Raw genomic sequence first — 6212 nt, 5'->3', positions numbered from 1 at the left:
TCTGGCCTCCACCCGGCTATGTAACTCCTCCCAAAATTCCTTTACAAATAAACAGGAAATTAAATAAATGGTCCATCATCTCATCATTGTCCTGACAGGAAAACCATGTTAGTCTTCAGTAGCTCAAATCTCTGCTGTAACTCTTTAAATGGTTATTATGACAGTAAAAATCTTAATATAATTTTGTTTGACATTTGTGAATCTTGAGTGAAAGGTACCTTGTAGTAATCTTTGAATTTTAGGTTTGTCATTTCTTGAATTGATCCCAAAGAGAAATGCTCAAAGAGAGTATTAAAGGTTCCACATTTGAAGTGCACAAATGTTGACTGAAATGGCTTCAGTAACTTGTTAAATATTTTTGTGTACATTTAAGCACTTACATTTATATAAATTGCAGAGATTCTTTTATATTGTGGAGCTGACGGACTGGCTTCCATATAACGGCGCTCATTTACATCTCCCGGCATACTCTGCAGTATTGTGAATAGCCCTTGTTTGTCCGCTGCTGTAAATAATTGTAGAATCGTAGCCCAAAATCAGTGTTGTGTGCATACTTGTGTTGTTTGTAATCCTTGCCTGATCCTCGCAAGTCTCCAGCTGTCTTGAAAAAAATTACCGTTTGCTGCATTTCGTCCATTACGTGCTTGTGCCTGCATTTCGTCCATTACGTGCTTGTGCCTGCATTTCGTCCATTACGTGCGTGTGCCTGCATTTTATCCATTACGTCCGTGTGCATGCATTTCGTCCATTACGTGCGTGTGCCTGCATTTTGTCCATTATGTGCGTGTGCCTGCATTTTGTCCGTTACGTGCTTGTATTTGCATTTCGTCCATTACGTGCTTGTGCCTGCAATCTGTCAATTACGTGTGTGTGTCTTCATTTCGTCCATTACGTGCGTGTGCCTGCAATCTGTCAATTACGTACGTGTGCCTGCATTCCGTCGATTACGTGTATGTGCCTGCATTTTGTCCATTACGTGCTTGTGCCTGCATTCCGTCCACTACGTGCTTGTACTTGCATTCCATCCATTACGTACGTGTGCCTGCATTCCATCCATTATGTGCTTGTGCCTGCATTCCGTCCATTACGTGCGTGTGCCTGCATTTTGTCCATTATGTGCTTGTGCCTGCATTCCGTCCATTCCGTGCGTGTGCCTGCATTTTGTCCATTATGTGCTTGTGCCTGCATTCCGTCCATTACGTGCTTGTGCCTGCATTTTGTCCATTATGTGCTTGTGCCTGCATTCCGTCCATTACATGTGTGTGCCTGTACAGTGGCATTTGCTCTTGTGTACTTGAAGGATGTAAAGAGTCCTTTCCAGGGCCATTAATAAAAGAGTGTGGCTTTACCCAGTAAAGCTGCCTTCGCATTTCTGCAATGTCCGGACTTGCCTGATGCTGTACTGGTGTCAGAAGTGGGATGCTGCAGATTGTGAAACTCCAGCTGGAGCTTTTCCAACTTCAAAGGGAGCAGCAACCGGTGAGGGTGAACAACCCAAGCACATGGCGATGGGTGGAAGAAGCCAAAGAGTCCACACAGAGAGCAGTCTATCCTACTATCCTACCAGCAGCAGCTGCCTGGCTCCCCAATTATAGAGGAGACCAGCCATGTGCGCTCTTCAAGGTCCAAGAACAACACTTGGGATGACCACATGGTGGCCATCCACCTAAGACCGGTGGTCGAAGATGGAACCCTCCAGACCCTTCTGGACATTACCCCAGAGGTCTGCTTCCATCTAGCAGAGCTGAAGGCAGCACTGAACCAGTGGTTCAGGAGGGGTAAAGGGGAGGCAAAAGCCTGGCAGCAGTTCAGCGTCAGGCGGTGCACAGAGGGGAGCAGCTAGGAGTGCTGGTTGCTTACCTCTACATGCTAGCCCAGCTGTCCTACCCTGACTACCCAGTAGCTGTGGAGGAAGACCTGGCTTTGCAGGCCTTCCTCTCTGCTCTCCTCCAGGATTACTTACAGCAACAAGTGTAAGGTCCATCTAGTAAGTGCAGAGAACATAGAGGCTATCCTTGGTGCAGTGCCTTAGGAGAATGCCCATATGTGTTCTGTGGCACTGGAAAGGGTGGGGAGCAAGGCTGGGAAAGGATATAACCTGGCTGGGAGCCCGCTACCCCCCAGCTGTGCTCAGGGCCAGGGGAGACCATCCAATGCAGTGCCGTCATCACTGGGGTGAGTGCTCATCTCACATGAATGCAGTGCCATCATCACTGGGGTGAGTGCCCATCTCACATGAATTCTACCTCGACCCCATCCAAGGTCACTGCATTGTGGGGATGAATTTCCTCACCAGCTAGTAGGTGGTCCTTGACCTGCAGAGAAACACCCTGGCCCTGGGAGGGGCCATCATTGCCTTATCCACAAGACAGCCCTGAGAAGTCTTGTCACCTCGCCCACAAGTCATGACTCACTAGCCCTGAACCCAACATCAGCCGTTGCCCCCGCCCACTGAAATAGCGACAGTGTCAGCAACTGGAAACGATTGGGTGCCTGTACCAGCAGAACAGCAAGGGCCTCAGGAAGTGGGAGCAGCCTCAGCTTTGGACGCTGCTGAACAGTGTTAATTTCGTCAACGAAAATTTTGACGATAAGTATTCATTGACGACCTTTTATTTCATGACTAAATTGCAACAATAATGTAAATGAAAAAATGGTTGACAACAAAATTATGGTAAAATCTCTTCATTATGCTCTGACAAGTAAAGAGGAGACAAAATTGCTGGTTCTGTATGGGCAGACAACCTAGATCACAGTAGCCACCTCAAAGCATTTTTAACCATTTATATACACATAAATCTGCAAGTGCACATATCAGTTCTCAATGTCACCATTCAACTTTCTCATTGGATGATTTGCTTTTCCCACTTGGTGTAAGTCTGCGCAAATGCCAGCTTCCAATATTACTAATGTAAAGTTCACACGATTTTAGCCCTAATGTCGCTGTGACTGCCACTGAGTGCGGCTGTGAGCCCCAGCCAAGGAGAATGCAAGAAACCTAAGGGAAGAATTTAAAACGATGTAAAAAGTTCAATTTGTTTAGGAACTGTTCTTAGTGTTCAAGGACACACACACACGTGTGCAAGGGTCATCTTGGGGATTAGTATCATCCTGAAACTAAACCGAGATAAATAAATCATATCTAGTAAAGAGAAGGAAAGACACATGAGATTTATGTTTAGCCCTAATATTTTTGAAGAAGAGTTACTGTAAATTGTGAAGACAGGTTTTGCACATGATTAAATGGGTGTTTGGTAGGTGTTTAGATGTACGTGTTTGGTAGGTGTTTACAGTGTAAAATGGCCATACAGTTAAATTTAATGGGTGTTTTAATGTCCTAATAACAAAAATAAACCAGGGAAAAGAATAAGTATGTGTTGTTCATGTATGCAGAAATAAATATGACCTGTGAAGGAAATATGATCGTATTATCGTATATTGCACTTTTTCTAACAAACTTCAGGCATTCATTTTTATTTATGAAAGAAGTATGCTAAGTCAGTAACACATTCCCAGCCTAGATAACTAAACATCATAGGGTATACATATGTATAAGGTATGCTTATGTATAAGGTGTGTGTATGTATAAGGTATGCTTATGTATAAGGTATGCTTATGTATAAGGTGTGTGTATGTATAAGGTATGCTTATGTATAAGGTGTGTGTATGTATAAGGTATGCTTATGTATAAGGTATGCTTATGTATAAGGTGTGTGTATGTATAAGGTATGCTTATGTATAAGGTGTGTGTATGTATAAGGTATGCTTATGTATAAGGTGTGTGTATGTATAAGGTATGCTTATGTATAAGGTGTGTGTATGTATAAGGTATGCTTATGTATAAGGTATGTTTGCTTCTCAATTGAATTTATACAGCCAGGAGAAATATCCTTGAGCAAAATCCATCAAATCAAAACAAAATCAAAAGACTAAATTGTGACTTTAATCCATTGACTACCACTGACTCAAAGTGTTGACAAAGAGGGTCTCTTATCCCCTGCCACGTATGAACAATGCCTTAGACACCTTGGCTGGCTTAGTGGTTCAGTTTGCTGGACTTCTGCAGTGGCTACTAGTAGGTGGAGCTGAGTACAGAGGCCCAGAGAGGGGCTTGTGGCAGTTCTAGGTTCCTCTTATTGGACTCTGCAATGCCCCCATGACCTTTAAGAGACTGATGGAGCGGGTGTTTGAAGGGTTCCCAGAGAGCCACTGCATTGTCTACCTGACAGCCTGCTTGTCCACACTTACACCTTTTACAACGCAGCGGCCAACCTGCGACTGCTGTTTTGGGCCATCTGGCAGGCGATTCTCTGGCTGAACCCAGCAAAATGGAGCCTCCTGTAGAGGGCAGTCAAGTTCCTGGGCCACATCAAGAGAGGTGTTGCTCCTACTATAGAAGATTCATCTGGGCTTTCACCGACATCGCTGCCCCACTATACCAACTGACCGGGAAGGAGACTTATATTGGGGCCACAGACAGCAGGAGGCCTTCGATCGGTTGCGGGCTGCTCTTATCTCCGCACCTGTCCGGGCATGCCCAGACCTCACCTTGGCATATGCCACAGACACAAACAATAGAAACAGCAGCATTGGGACAATCCGGTCCCCACTGCAATTGGGAGTGGGCCATCACCTACTACACCTACTTGAGGAGATCAGGGGCGCAATGCCAGACCAAACCTTTGCACCCCAGAGAGTTTCCAGTCTTTAGTCTGCTAGGGCTCAATCAGAATCAGAATTCGCTTCATTTGCTAGGTACAACTGCATGTACTAGGAATTTGTTCTGGCAGTTTTGGTGCATACATTCATAAACAAGACAGACATCATAGAACAAAAATTAAGAAAAATGGTATGAGTAGAAATTATATAATAGAATAGTGCAAACAGTCCAAATTATCAATAAATATAAACTTAAACTGGAAGGAGGTCCCGGAGAAGATCCAGGAACGCTGGAGAGACTATGTTTCTTGGCTGGCCTGGGAACGCCTCGGGATTCCCCCAGAGGAGCTGGATGAAGTGACCAGGGAGAGGAAAGTCTGGGTTTCCCTGCTTAGACTGCTGCCCCCACGACCCGATCCGGAAAAGCGGTACTTGATGGATGGATGGATGGATGGATGGAAACACTATATTGGCAAAAGTATTGGGACACCCTTCCAAATCAATGAATTCAGGTGTTCCAATCGCTTCCATAGCCACAGGTGTATATAGTCAAGCACCTAGGCATACAGACTGCTTCTACAAACATTTGCGAAAGAATGGCTTGCTCTCAGGAGAGCAGTGAATTCAAGCATGGTACTTTGATAGGATGTCACTTGTGCAATAAGTGCATTTGTGAAATTCTCTAACTACTAAATATTCCACAGTCAACTGTTAGTGGTATTATAACCATGTGGAACCAATTGGGAACAACAGCAACTCAGCCACAGAGTGACAGGCCACGTAAAATCACAGAGCAGGGACAACGCATGCTGAGATACAGTGTACACAAGTCGCCAACTGTCTGCAGAGTCAATAGCTACAGACCTCCAAACTTCATGTGGCCTTCAGATTAGCACGCCACTGGACTCTAGAGCAGTGGGGATGTGTTGTCTGGAGTCACGTATCATGCTTCTCTGTCTGTCTGGCAATCCAATGGACAAGTTTGGGTTTAGCGATTGCCAGGACAACGCATGTGGTGTACTGTGTTTGGACGGGACCAGGGCATCAAACTGTGGTAGTTTACCCTCATTGGCTGGCATCTTGCAGGCCTTGGGAGGCTCTGCCTGCTCCCGTGCCGATGGCCCCACCTATGGCCACACCTTCATCAGAGCCTGCCTATCCCAGGAGGGCATGGAAGCTTTATTGGACTTTATTGTTTGTAACCCTCAGGAGACAATCCGCAAATATGTACCATGATACACAAATACAGTAGTACCTCAGAACTCGAACTTAATGCGTTCAGAACTCCGGATCGAATCCTAAAAAGTTTGAGATTTGATCGAATTTTCCCCATAAGAAATAATGGAAAACCAATTAATTGGTTCCCGGCCCCAAAAAATTACACCTAAATATGTTTTTTTTTTTAGCATTTAAACACAAAATGAATCAGATATAACAACAAGAGCATATATTGTACTAAACACATATAAACACATTTACAAAACAGTAATTTGTAAAGTAAGAAAATAAATGTATCCAAACAATGTGTAAAGTTAAAAAAAAACAACGTGTCC

This window comes from Paramormyrops kingsleyae, chromosome 1 (assembly GCF_048594095.1).
Source record: "Paramormyrops kingsleyae isolate MSU_618 chromosome 1, PKINGS_0.4, whole genome shotgun sequence".
NCBI lineage: Eukaryota > Metazoa > Chordata > Actinopteri > Osteoglossiformes > Mormyridae > Paramormyrops > Paramormyrops kingsleyae.
The sequence above is the reverse complement of the archived record's forward strand: the minus strand, read 5'-3'. Positions refer to the sequence as shown.